This window comes from Mastomys coucha, unplaced genomic scaffold, assembly GCF_008632895.1.
Source record: "Mastomys coucha isolate ucsf_1 unplaced genomic scaffold, UCSF_Mcou_1 pScaffold14, whole genome shotgun sequence".
NCBI lineage: Eukaryota > Metazoa > Chordata > Mammalia > Rodentia > Muridae > Mastomys > Mastomys coucha.
This window is the reverse complement of record NW_022196896.1, coordinates 48954275-48968921: the sequence shown is the minus strand read 5'-3', so window position 1 is coordinate 48968921 and position 14647 is coordinate 48954275. Positions and strand designations below refer to the sequence as shown.

Genomic DNA, 14647 nt, shown 5'->3' with positions numbered 1-14647 from the left:
AAAAAAAAAAAAAAAAAAGAATAGCAGAAAGAATAAGGAGAAGGATGAGGAAGTAGTTTTCTTCTCATCATCCTTCAGAAAGATCCAGTCATCATCTTAAAATCAATGGTTATATCTGATATCATTCCCAGTTCTCAAGTTGAGATTTCTTTCCATTTAACCAGTGGTCCTGATTCCAAATCCCCGGAGATTCAAGGCTCAATGTCATGCCATACTCTAGCTTTCCCCACAACAAAATGATCCATGTTCAACATGGTGATCCCTTGCCCCCCAACTTTTGCTCTAAGCAAAACTCCTTCTGGCTTCAGAACACCTAGTTCTGATGTAATTTGGGAAAGAATGTGATCAAATTATTTCATCCTGATGAATGAATGGTTTAAACAACAGGTCTAGAAAAAATGCAAAGAAAAAACAAACAGAAGAGAATTTTTATAGATTTTTCTCTATGGCATGAAGTAAAGCAAATAAATATAAATGATAGCAGAAACTAGGGAAAGAGACCCCATCAAAAAGAGAGTTTTTGCCAAGGACCAATCTCAGCTAGAAGAACAGTTCTGAGGAAGGGGTGTATGGGAGCAGTGAAACAAAGTATTTTAAGTCAAATTGTTCATCTTGCAGATCAAAAGCCCAATCTATTATTCACATATTGATCCAGTCATTACCCCAGGTTCCCTTTTGACTATTTCATAAATTCACATCCCATGAACCTAGCCAGCTGATTCTTTGAAAGATACAGCAAAGCACAAGGACAGACAGTAAGATAGCTACATGAGACCCCACCCTGAAATTACCATTCCTACCATGCCTGGGCCTGGACCTAAACTCTCTCAGTCCCAGGCTGACTTTGAACTCAGGAATCTGCCTGCCTGTGTAAGCACAAACAATAAACTTAGCTGGGTGGGATCTTACCCTGCAATCACCACTCCCTAAATGTCTTGATCTCCTTCTTCGGTATCTTTCTGACAAGCTGGCTCATAGTATAGCAGCCTTAGTTCCTCTAGGTCTGTGAAACACTTTATAAAATTCATAATGTGTGGTCAGATTTTGCATAGTTGAGAAGTTACATACTTTTGAACTCATGTTTTCAGTGTTCTTTCCCACAGTATGAGGAGTTGTCCTGTAGGTCACAACATTCTCTCATTTGTCTGAGACACTCTTGCCTCCCAGATTCCTGATGTCTCTGGTTCTTATGGAATCATTAACCTTGGCAGAGAGGACATTCCTCAAAGGAGGAATGTGAAAATACATATATTATTATACAAATATGCCTTATGCCCACAGTAACCATGGACATTCATGGAAGCCCACACCCTGCTGGCTCTGTTCCAGGACCAGGAACCATGTCATTCTGTCCCTTACACGACCGAGCATGACACTGCAAGTTTCCACAGGAATCAGTTTTAATAAGTCCCACCTTTTTCTCTGCTCTCTGTGTCTATCTGCCTGTCTGTGTCTCTGTCTCTGTCTCTGTCTCTATCTGTCTCTTTCTCTTTCTCTCTCTCTCTGACTCTCTCAGTGTGTATGTGTATTTGTGTGTGTGCACATGCTATATGTACATGTGTATGTGCAGGTGCACATAGCAGAAGTGAGTGCTCTTCTCTATGGCTCGCTCCCTGTTCCCTCGAACCTTGATCACTTACATTCATTTCATCTAGGTTGGCAGCTAGTGAGTTCCAGTAGTCTTACCCCATTCAATGTTGGGGTTCAGAGAATGGAGTAGTCTGACTTGTTACATGTGTTCATGCTCCTGCAGCAAGCACTCTTACCAACTGTGCCCATTTTCTCTAAGTTTGAGTTCATCCTGGGAAGTAAATTGTCAACAAAGATTCAAGAGAAACATCAGTGTTCTCTTTCGTAATAGGTTTCAATTGGTATGGGGATTTGGAGGAGAATAATAGGTATCGATAGAAGTTTTATTTTTCAAAATCAGCATTGCAAGTTTAAGACCCATTTATGATCATTTACATTCAATTTACTTTCTTGCTGCCTTTCATTGGATTTGATTAAAATAAGTTGTTTTAAAGGCAACTTATTGTGAGTGTCATAAAATAAAACATTACAATAACTTGTAGAAAGAGGATAATGCTTTTCGCCAGTCTTTTATCATGTCTTGGTGACTTCAAGGTAGTGATTTTACAACATTTTTCTTTCTAAGGAGAATATTACCTTTCAGTTTAGAAATGAATAGTAAGCCGCAGAAGTTTTAGCTCTATGAAGATAAATAAGAACGATGCCTGCCATGAAAAGCCAGAGTCGTTACTGCTTCAAAAAAGCAGTTATCTGAGCCATTGTCATAAACCAAGCCTAGAAGAATTTCAAAGGACAGTTGATTTATATAACTTTGTGGCATAGTTTGAATCCCACAGCCTTTAAGCATACTTTTGCATTGAAACCTGCTTGTAACTTCTCCTCTCCCTTGTCTGGATCCTCATGCCTGATCCCAATCCTTGTCTTAAACTCACAAAATACCTCTATTGCAAACCCAAAGACCATCCTCCTACCACAGCCCCTCAGTGACTTTCAAGAAAAGTCCAGGATGCCAGGACACCCGTGATAGAAGCATTGTGAACAGGTTTCAAACCAGGAACACTGGAATTCTGTCGAAGAAGTGTTCCCTTCAATTTCCTAGGTATCTTCGCAGAAGTCTCAAACAAGCATATGTTACTGTTCATGCCTTTAAAACTTCCAAGTAATAATCTCTTTCTAAGGAGCGTGGTGGGGTTATACTTATTTGTATTTATTTCTTTTGCATTCACTCTGTCTTTATTTTCTTCCCTTAATCCCTGTTCCTATGAGCTTTCCCTCTGTGCCTCAGCTATATATTGTCTCTGAAAATCAATAAATCCTTTGCACATAATAATGCCCGCCTACTCCACCTCACAGGGGTGCTGTGATGTGTAATTAATTAATGTGTGTAAAGAGCTGAGGGAGCATGCAATGCAAGGGACCCTATAAATGAGAAGAATCATTATTAATAAGTGTTATTACCCAAATGCCTCTAGATGTCAGCAAAACATCTTTTAAAAAATATAATTGGGCAGCCCATCTGGAAAAGCCTCAGACTGTGCAGCCTCTTATCAGGATGGATGCTGAGAAAAATACCAACAGCAGTGAGGTTGCAGTAGCCTGTCCCTGCAGAATTTTTAGTTTCAAATTGTGAACTTTGAATAAAAGTGAGCATTAGAACAGAGCTACATTGGATTCTTCCAGAAATGAATGTGCAGCCTTGTGGGACTTTTTTTTCCTTGGGGGGGGGGCAATCCATAAGGAAGCTCAAAAGCTCAAAAGGGCATTTCATTTCCTCATTTATAAAGTAGTGGGTATTGGTAGCAAATGGGCAAGATGAGGACACACACACACACACACACACACGCACACACACACACACGCACATGCACACGTGCACACACACACGCACATCTCCAGGTTAGAAACTGTGAATCCATCACGCAGAGATCTGGGTGAGTGTACATGTGCTGAATCCCACTAGCTTCCTTTCTTGACGTGAAAATAAAAATGTTGGCAATTTCCTCTCACGCTGTTTGATGACATTCCAGACTTATTTTCCAAAGCAAACACTTGGGTTTGTAAGTGATCAGTTTTGATGCTTGTCTCAAGTCCAGATGTTTCCTCTTTCTGTTTTCTGCTTATACATCATTTGTTCTGGAGAGAAATATGAAGTATAGAGACAGAAGAAGAAAGATGAGCCAGGGAAACATGGTGAGAGATGACCCAGATCCTGGATGCTGCCCAGTAGTTAAGTATAAAGGAAGTAACTCAAAGAAAGAACACCTCATTAAAATTATCTTAATTATGTTCAGTAGACCTTGGTTTCGTTGGCTGAACACTAAAAAACAGCTTTCCACATACTTCTCAGGGAGATAAATGTTTAGTTCCAAAATTTCCCATAATGAATAAAAATATCGTTTCCTCACACCATATTTAAAACAAGCACAGTAAGTTGTATGATGAATTTTTTATTCTTTAGCCTCCAATGGACTTTGTACAACAAAGAGGTTGGAATTTTCCCCTATGTCAAGCAAAAACTAAATCAAGCTTTTCAAGTACTCTACACACAGTCTTCAGATGCTAAGCTACTGTGTGTGCCTTCATAAAGATGTCCCAGGAACTGATGCTTTCATCGGAAGCTGTGGTGTCCATTTCAGTTTCAACTGCTAACAATTATTAAGTGATTTCCTTTGGAAAAGGAGGAGCTTTAATACTGGCAAATAAGGCAGAAATTGCATGCAGGCTGATAGATGCTACAATGAGGTACACTATTGTGCCACTGAGGTTTGCAATCTGACAGAGAAACTAAGATCATGGTAACTTTAACTACCACGTGTTTTTAAATCATGATTCCTCTTAGCGGAATATAACTTATGTGAGCAGTAAGCATAAAAACACTGATATGTGTATGTTCAGGAAGACAATATGTAGATATGTCTTCATATATCTCTATATGATATGACATGCATCATTGAATTATACCTTAATTGCTTTAAAATATAAATTCATTTAATATTCCCAGTGTTCTCAGGCAATGGACACTGTTATTATTCTCTCTTTACAGATAAAGGAATGGGGTCAAAGGGTATAGGGTAAGCCCATTACTCAGGATCTTTACTCAGGATTGTAGACTCAGAAAACTGCATGCTGAGAGAAGTGAGGGGAACGGGGATAGCGGACTTAAATTAGGGAGCATAGTCCAGTGTCCCTGGTACCCTTCTAACATCCTGTGCTGTTTGTCTGAAAAGGCTCCTCAGACTCCCATGGGGAGTCTCTCAGTCCATGTCTTCTTTTCTGCCCAACAACAAAACTACTATGGAAAAGAATAATGGTCAGTTTGTCTATCTGTTTGTTGGGAATAAACATTCTTTCATCCAGGAGCTTCTGAGACTCAGGGTAGGCGAGAGTTCCAGATAACCTCGCTTGCCTTATCCTTTTACAAACTAAATAGAGAAAGGAACTTACACATAGTACTTTTAGTGTAAAGTGTAGGAGTTAAAAATAAGATATTATCTTTTTAGATGCTGATGCTGGGGGCTGGGGAGATTGTTCAGTTGGTAAGACAGCCAAGTATGATGATTTTCATGCAAGTTCCAAAGGAAGTCCAACCCACATAGTGGAAGGAGAAAATGGACTCCCATTAGGTGTCCTCTGACCTCCAAATATGTATTTTGGCATGTGGATGCAAACACACACAAACACACACACACACACACACACACACACACACACACACACAAACACACACACCTTTAACAGTGTAAAATTTAGTTACATATCTATATGTTACTATAAATTCAACATACCTTTACTGATTGTTTTAGATGATTTTCCTTATTTTATGTGTTTATGTCTACTTGTTTATATGTGTACCTCATGTGTACTTATGCCTATGAAGGCCAGAAGAGGGCACCAGATTTCCTGGAACAGGAGTTACAGATGGTTAAGCTAGCCAGTGTGAGTGTGGAACCCAAACCTGAGTCCTTTGTGAGAGCAAGTGCTCCTAACCACTGAGCCATCGCCTCTATTCCCAATGTCAACCTATTTTCCAACATTATTATACATAGATCCACATTCTTTTTAAATAGCAAATGAAAGTGCATATACTTTGTAAGTGAGACAGAGTAAATACTTTATTTATTGAAATGCCATATACCTTATTAAATGTTATTTTAGAGTGTACCTCAGGGGAACTCTGTTTCGTGATGCTATAAGACCTATAAGACTATATTTCGAAATGAGTCTCATCCTCTACAACCATAAATCTATGTCGTAAGTTATAAATCAGTCACAGTTATAGGATTGTCCAGATCACATTTTTCACAGTTTAACCTACCATAGGATGTAATTACATAGTAACGAAGAGACCAAGAATCTGAAGTAAAAGAATCTTGAAAAGCTCTGCTGCTGGCATCGCATGGTATGACATCATTGTGCTTTCAGTCTCTGCCCACAGGGTGAGTTCAGACTATTTACTGCAGGTCATCAAGTTTATTCTAGTGAAAAACAGCTAGGACTTTCAGCATTCTCTATAACTCTATCTCACATGTCTGTGGTCATAGAGGGAGGGAGACATTTTTTTAAATAGCTTCTTTGATTTACAATCCTCGCTCAAATCCTGCTCATTCTCCCATTCCCAATTACACCTCCACACCCAGGCCATCTCTGAGGACATCAGCCACGTAGATGTAGTCAGGATCTGGTGTGCCTTTAGTCCCCAGATTCTTCACATTGCTCTGCTGGTTTTGTGGCAGATCTTCAGGGATTCTGGTAGCTGTGTTTTAAAGCAAATGACCTGGCTCCTGGTGCACTAGACATAACTAAAATCTGTTTTTATTCCTTATTTTTCTGTCAGAGTTTGGCACTCAGTACCTGAGGCGGTTTTAGCCTTTTCTGCCCCTGCCTTCCTTGACATCCCCTGACTCGCCTTGTTTTTTTGAACTTCAAAGGAACATGGAAAACAATCACACACAGCAGCAGCCTCTTTCCAGTGTCTCCGGTGGCTCCACCTCTCTGCTCTGTGACAGGAAACCAAAGGGCATCGGAGAAGTCTGCAGTGAGCCATGACTGGAGGACAGGGGGCTCTCTTCTCATGACCAGGACTCCTTTGGGGTCTCAACTGGCTGTACCTGAAGCATTGCTAGAGCCTCAGAATTTCTACTTTCTCAGCGCTTTACTTCCTTTCTCCCGTTAAGTCTTCTCATTCCCGATTTTATGCCAAGGCTTACGCTCCGTGGCTGCATCAACTAAAGGAGTAATGGAAAGTTAAAGAGTTACTAATGACACAACGTTTCCTGGGATAACTATAAACAACGTTTATAGTTAAGGGGACCGATTTACCAATCTTCCTCCTCTCAGTCATTAGGACCCTCCACCCCACCCCCCATCCATCTTTCTGCAGTTTGGTTAAAAATTACGTGACTATCGAAAACAACATAATAATAATAATAATTTAAAAAGCCAAAAGATATGCTTAAAGGAGAGGGTAGTAGCTAGCTTCAGGAAAGCATGAATGAAGCAAAAGAATGGCGCTGAGCATCTGCAAAAGAGCAAGGTGTAACCTGTTCAGTGACCTCTCTCACAGTTACTGCATCTCCCTCCTTCTCTCCCTCCCTCCGGTTAAAAATGGAGACACTCCACGGCACTTAATACCATCTCTGTAGATCTTTCTCCAGTGGGTGTAAGTATTGAGAGCAACAGCACCTCTTGTCACCAGCTGGGGATAGGGAGTGGCTGCCTCCGGGGAATCTGAGGCTAAAAAATCCACCACTGAGAAAAGGCAATAACAGAAGTGTGTTGCTGTCTAACCTGCCATATAAATGAAACAATCAAACAAGACAACAAAGGAAAACCCAGCAAGCACCAGAGGCAAGAGCAGTTGCTATAATATATCTTGGCTTCGGTGACTATTTTTAGTTTCTTCCCACCACCTCCCCAACAATAACAACAACAACACAAAGCCCTCTAATTTGGATTAAACTAGAGAAAACATTAAATAATTCAAGAGAAGCAGAGTCAGAGTCGGAAAGTGACACACACCTGAGTGGAATAAAATAAACCGATCCCTTATGACCTGCAGAAGTGTATTCATAATCAATGAGCATGGGAGGTTATTTTAGAATAGAAAGAAGAGGGGTTCCATTTGAAACAAGTATTATTTCAGATTTCATTGAAGATAATTTCCGTGCCCTTTCTTCCTGCTCATTTATCTGGACCCACATACATGATATTTACTTAGAGAAAGGATGTTCATGATTGAAAAGAAGAGCAATAATTATTTATCCCAGTCATTATTGTTGGGTAACAATTGTAATTTCCCCCTAGACAAGGTCCTTTAAGTACTATACACAATGAACCAGTATATTAAAAAATGCTTCCTAGAGTTGTTTTTAGAGTCTGTAATCATAAATAAATTACTTTATTAACAACTTGCTTTGTGTACTTTTAACATTCCTTGATTTAAGGAACCCCAGAGCTCCCAGGGACTAAACCACCAACCAAAGAGTACACAATGAGGGACTCATGGCTCCAGCTGCATATGTAGCAGAGGATGGCCTTGTGGGACATCAGTGAGAGGAGAGGCCCTTGGGCTCATGAAGGCTTGATGCCCCAGTCTAGGGGAATGTCAGGACTGGGAAGTGGGAGCGTGTGGGTTAGTGAGCAGGGAGAGGGGGGGATGGGATAGTGGGTTTTTCAGAGGGGGTAACATTTGCATTATAAATAAAGAAAACATCTAATAAAAAGAAATTAAAAAATTAAACATCACTTGATTGAAATTGATTCTAGTATTTGTAGCATGCTTATCAGTTCCTATAATATTCCCCTGTCAAACTTGGGGTGTTTATGGTACAGGGGGATTCTAATCTATAGTGCAGTGGGATAGTGTATTAGAGAGAATAAGAGACTGGTATGCTATTTGCCTCAAAAAGGACATCTATCCTGCCACTTGGAGGCCTGGGTAAAACCACAGAAGAGATGGTGGATGATTTGTGAGATGGGGAGGAGTAAACTCACTACAATCATGAACATAGAGAAGCTGTGGACTGCCTTGGTGGGACCTGAAAAAGGGGGTGAACAGGGAGGAGCATGAAGGTACGAGAGTGATGGATGAGGTGAGGAGCTGTCTGTGGAAGGGATAGGGCAATAAGAGAGGATTGTGGAGGATGGGTATGGTCACAGTGACGTATAAACACACAATACTGTCAAAGATGTAAAAGAAGACAACACAAACACACACACACACAATCTCAGTTCAGGTAGACATCAACACTTCTTCATAGGAGATAGGTGACAAAGAAGAAGATAATGTAGCATCTAGGATGTGACCAAAGGGAGACATGGAAAGTTGTAAGCAGTAACCGCAGCAACCTGTGAACTGGGGTATCCCAAGACAGCAGAAGGAGGTGGGGAGGGAGGGAGGGGGGAGGAAAGGAATGGTAGTGGGGAGGAAGGAAGGGAGAGAGAGAAATGTTTGGTGTTTAGGGGAACAGCCACGCCCTTCCAGTTATCTGCTCCACAATCTTCTGGGAACAAAGTTCTCCATTTCTAAAACCCTCCTCCAGAGCTCCTCATTGATGGCCTGTGGAGGAAATCCTGAGTAGCAGAGGCCCAGTTAGCTTGTAAAGAGTCTCCTGCTCCGTCCTTCAAAGTTCCACAGACATCTAGACCATGCCACACATCTGGGATCTCACTCAGCTGACAGATTCATCCTGCCTACTTTCTCTGCTTCTAAACCTGCTGTCTTGAGATGCCTAATTGTCATACTCTAGTTCTGGAACAGCTGCTACAGAAGTACTGACGTTTGCTGGTGGTTTGTAACCACCAGCTTCAGATCCATTGGAAGAACTCATGTTTCTTTCTCTGTTAACAAGGTCAGGGCATTTTATGACTGCATACCCTTCACACGAAAAAGGTTCTAGGCACTTTTTAGATGTGTTAGGACAGAGCCTCTTCTCATGACCTACATTTGGGAACAAGTTGCACCAGAAGCAGACACCCAACCCTCCAGAGCCTTTCATCTCCACTGTATCTATCTACAGCCAAGTTTTCATTCTGGGATCTCACAGGGCTGAGTCGCCTGCTCCAGGGTGCCCTCCTTCATGTTTTGACGGAAGCCCTTTGAAATGATGTTAGTGCTGGTTAATGATCTGTAAATGTGTCAGAATGATGCCACCTATTGCCATGGACGCCATTTCCCCCCTTGTGAAGTCACACTGGCTGCACCACAGCAAGTCAGAATATAATTAGTGTTAATTTGGTTCTTCACTGAATGATGACTGCACAGCATTTCAAGGTCTCTCCTCTGCCCATCTGGGAGATTTGAGGAGGGGAACATTTTAGGGTGGTAAGGAAGACACATAAAGAAAGGGACACCACTTTGGGCTCCTTTTGGAGCTCATTTTCTCAAAGAAGATCAATAAATGTTAATAAGAGTAAGTGTCAGAAATGTATTTTTTTTTCTAACATTTTGAACTTTACAATTTCATAGAAGCCTGGAAAGAATCTCAGGCAGATACATTCCCCACAAGATCCGTGTTAGCCAATGAGTCATCTCTAACTTTTCAAGTAATCCACTGCTTTTGCTTCTGATCAAAAAGAAGAGTAGCTGAGGCTGGCCCAGTGCTGAGTCCACTACATTTCCCCAGTGATTTATGAGAAAGCCATACTTAATTCTGCAGTATGCATTTTCTAATATGCTTAATACTATATGTAAATGAGCACACATACATAAACCCAGTGAATGGAACTTGCTAGCTAGTCAGGTTTCATGAGGGAAACTGTCTAAACAATAAGGTAGAGAGCAAGAGAGGAGGACACCCAACACTCATTTTGGCTTCCAAACACATCTGTGTACATCAGACATATACAAGCCATGTGTCCATAGGTGACTGTCCCCTTATCCTGACACCTTTGATTCCTCCTGGACCTACCTTACATCTTCACAAAGAATATTCTTATTTCATGGTAAATATCTCAGTTTAGGAAAACATTATAGGTTTACCCTCATGAACCTGCACAGCCCTAGTCTGGGTCTTTGGTGATGCTCGAAGGCATTTCCATCTGATATTTATCACATGAAATCAAAATAAAATAAGTATAAAATAAGTATATTTGTCCTTTACCCCAAAAGACAGTGAGTTTTTGAAAAATTTGAAGTGTCCTGATTACCACATTTTCAGTTGTATTCTAGCACAATATCACTCAATCAGTGTTTACAAAGGTCAAATATTTTTCCTTGTTCTTACCTGGATTTTTCTCTCTTGACACATAGAGCCTATGTTATTATCATATTTTCACCAGGTCCAAGTGCATTCCCTTAGGGTTCCAGCCTCAAGTCCTGGGATTCCCATGAAAGAATCTGTGTAGGGCCAAGCATTAAAAAATCTTGATCCACTGCACATCATCATTTAGATGTGTTTAGTTTTAGGTTTTTGTGCGATGTGTGCTCTTGAAACTTGTTAAATGAATATAATAGTCTAGTGTCAATATGAACTAGCTGGGCTAAGGGAAAAGCTGCAACAAACAAGTAAAAGCCACTAACCCAAGAACCCTTACAAGCTGGATATTCTATTCTTGTCTTCCAAGTGGATTCATGAGACATACCGATTCTACTTTTTAAAAACATTCTTTATTAAATTTAAAAGCCATTCTACTCTTAAATTAAAACAGTGTCTGTGACTTGAGCACAAATACTTTTACAAAACCTATCCAGGGTCTGCTTGGAAACCCACTCACAAAAGGAGGGGTGCACAGACTACTACCCATCACATATTATCCCCATCTATTTTAGAAGAGAAAGCCCAGTCAAAGTTTTCACTACTGTATTATTGAGGAGTTCTAATTGACTGTGTTATGAAAGAACCTGAAAATCAGGAAACAATAGCAAGCACTACCTAGAGTCATGCTGGGTACAAGTGGTGGCCCTTGACAGCCACCCCGGATCACCTATGGAATGGGAAGAATGTGAAAAGCAAAGTCCATATTCAGATGTTTGGACTTGCAGTTTTACCTTGTAATCAATTATCTTAAAAGAAGGGAGGGATCAAAGGTCACTCTGTGGTAGGTGCAACCTACACAAGGTGTAAACTATACAAGTCAGAATCTAACTCCACAGCTTCTGGCTTTTGATTTCCTCCTTAGATGGTCTTTTTCTATGCTACTACCATCACTATTATATTGTACATATCTTGTCTTTAGGATCTCTATATAGTTCTCACATCACTTGGTTGTTCTGGAATATGAGATCTATGGAGATGATAACATGCATATGAAGGCTGAAACTGTAGATTAACACATGTGCAGACAATGATGCATCCTTCTGTTCCTGCATTGCTGTTAGTTCTTAGTGGTGTTAACAGTTAAGTGTCTCAAGAAGATACCTTGAGATCTTAGCATCACAGAGTGGACACTAATCAGAGGTCACGGAAACCCACTTTTCAGATGACTGAAATACTCATCACTATGAAAATCATCAAGAGACATATCACTGGAGGTTAGGCATATTCGATTGATGACTAGCAAGAGATACATGCTTCAGAGAAGGCATTGTAAGGGATGCTCTTGCTCTTCAATTTTGTGCAGTATTGATTGCATTCAAGTTATAAACCATGTTCTGGATCCTGAATTATTGAAAATCAATAGATCATGGACATCTGCTCAAGGAGGTAATATTGACTGTTTATTGACAAATACCATGGCATGGCTACCAAACATAGAATTTTGGAGGTATGAAATCTGCTGTAATGTCCATAGCTTTCCTCGATACACATATAGTTATTTATCAAATACAAACCTAGAAGCTTACGTTGAAATCATAGGCACAACAAAAAACTCTTCTTGGAAACCTCTCAACTTCTAGAAACTATGTTCGGGAATTAGGGAACACAGACTTGTTACGTAGGGACTCATTTAGACTCCTGCCATGGAATTTTCTAGAGCTTCTCCATCATAATAGATAGGTTCAGAGGATGAGCCTCTCTATTTCTACTAAATGTTAATAGCCAATTATTTTCCCTAAACTCAGAGAGGATCACTTGTATGATCATTCACATATCTTTCAGGAAAATTCTTTTGATTTGTAATTTGGGCTAAGAAGAAAATTCACACAGAATGGACTCTTGTTGGTGTTTTGGTTTGTGTTGGTTTTTGTTTTTGAGACATAATCTCGTGTAGCTTGGGCCTGCTGAACTGAGAGTACCCTGTAGTAGAGGCTGACCCCAAGAGTCAGTTCATCCTTCATCCTCCCTCTTGTTCCCAAAGTATTGGGATGACACAAATATGCTACCTCGCCCAACTCACAAGTCACTTTTTTTCAGTGAATTAACATAATTAATTAAGTAATTTAGTTTAGTGAATTACACCTGACTATTACCAAAACTAGAGGTTGTAACTTCATGTATCTGATGTCTTCAAAATGCTTTGTGAAGGAGTAAACTAATATGAAATTTACTTCAATATTAAGCCCTGCAAGGTAGAGAGAGAGCAAAACTAGATTGCAACATGAATAGTTAGGTTATATCATACTGTAGTAATCTCTTGGAAATTTCTGCCCCCATTGCTAAACAACATGAACAACAACAAAAACAAACAAACAAACAAGCAACAAATAAATAAATGGTGTACCTTTCTGAGATGTTGCTATTTTACCACATATACCATAGGGGGTTAGAAGGGCAGAAGGGTTCTTAGAATTACCAGGGATAGGTTGTCATTGGGCTGGCCTTTTAGACTGACTAGCTGATCATTTGGGGCACAAATTGCTTTAATCCACTGATAGAACTATCCAGTTTCTCCAAGCACCTGGCTTATTCCCAGGATCATGTTTATGAAGCCATTCACCCTGAATCACTTTACTGTTCTCATCTACATGAGGGACTACTGCTTCCTACAGCCATTGACAGAGCAGGATACTGAGACACTGAGGAAGCAAATGATAGTTTTAAATGCCATTGTAATATATTAACAGGCTTGCCATTGAGCTTTACAGAGGCTCTGCCCTGTGTAATTTCTAAGTCTGTAGGGTGATTTATATTCAAGCATTTATGCATAGGTCATCATAGTTAATATCTAGTACATAAGCACTAGCCCAGAAATAGTAAGCAGAGACTCTGTGTTCTATTAATGAAGAACTATTATTCTTCAGAGTCTGACTTCCCAGTCTCCAGTAAGCCTTGGTACACACTAGATGCGTGATCTTCAACAATGATATCCCTTCTGCCTCAGTTTCTTCAGACGTAAAAGCCAATGTCATGAAGCTGCTAAGTTCCCAGCAATGCTGAGCATCAATTAAGACAAAGCATCTGATATGGAGTGCTCAGAGACCACTGTCTCTCACCCAAGGGTCTTCTCCACGCACTTTCTTTTTATAGAACCTGAAAATAAATTGAATGGAAACTTCACAAAATAAATAAACCAAAATGTATGTGCAAGAACTCTTAATATCTGAAACTGCACCTTCTGTGTACAGTGTTGACAGTCCTTGTTTTATTGTGACAGTTATCAGGATAGTCTCAACAAGGTGCTCAAGACCAATTATCTCATTTACAAACAGAAGCTTCAGAAGGAAGCTCCCTCTACCAGGAAGTATCTCTAGGGTGCTATCGCACTCCTAAAGAGGGACCCTCAACTGCCTTGTGACAAATCAAAACTGCTTTCGTAAAACAGAGGAATAGAAAACAGGAGGAAAATGGAAGTCCATCAAACTACGTGGAATCTTCATCTGTTGCTGGAAATGGTGAGTCAAGGGAGCTCTTGTACTCTGTCCTGACGTCACTGACTTCTGTGAACGTCCTGGGATTTTCCCTGTAAATCCATCATCATTCCTTATGTCAATAAAACCTACGACCCACTATCTCATAGGTAATGGATAGTACCTTTCACAATTTTAAATTTTATCCCTGGCTTGTTACATTCAATGGGTTTAATAGAACTAGTCTTTTTCCAGAAAGATAGAAAAGTTAGTTACAATTTTGCTTGGGATGTGTAAAGGGAATATCTTATTTGTTCTTACAAATTGTTAAATTGTTATCCTTGAAAAAAAAACCTAGAAAAATGTATTAAGTAGAAAACAAGTTCTAAATATTCATTCTGAATAACCCAATAACTGAAATATCATTGTTTCCACAATTCACACATCTCC

At 40.0% G+C, this 14647-nt stretch overlaps 1 long non-coding RNA gene across 1 annotated transcript in view; it reads left to right on the top strand.

Annotated features, from left to right (window-relative positions):
- Nucleotides 1-7443, top strand: part of LOC116089087 — a 16235-nt gene extending 8792 nt beyond the window's left edge. The window contains exons 2-3 of the long non-coding RNA XR_004118149.1: nt 5851-5966; nt 6365-7443. This is a non-coding gene — a long non-coding RNA (uncharacterized LOC116089087). The remainder of the gene's footprint in view (nt 1-5850; nt 5967-6364) is intronic.
- The last annotated feature ends 7204 nt before the right edge of the window (nt 7444-14647 follow it).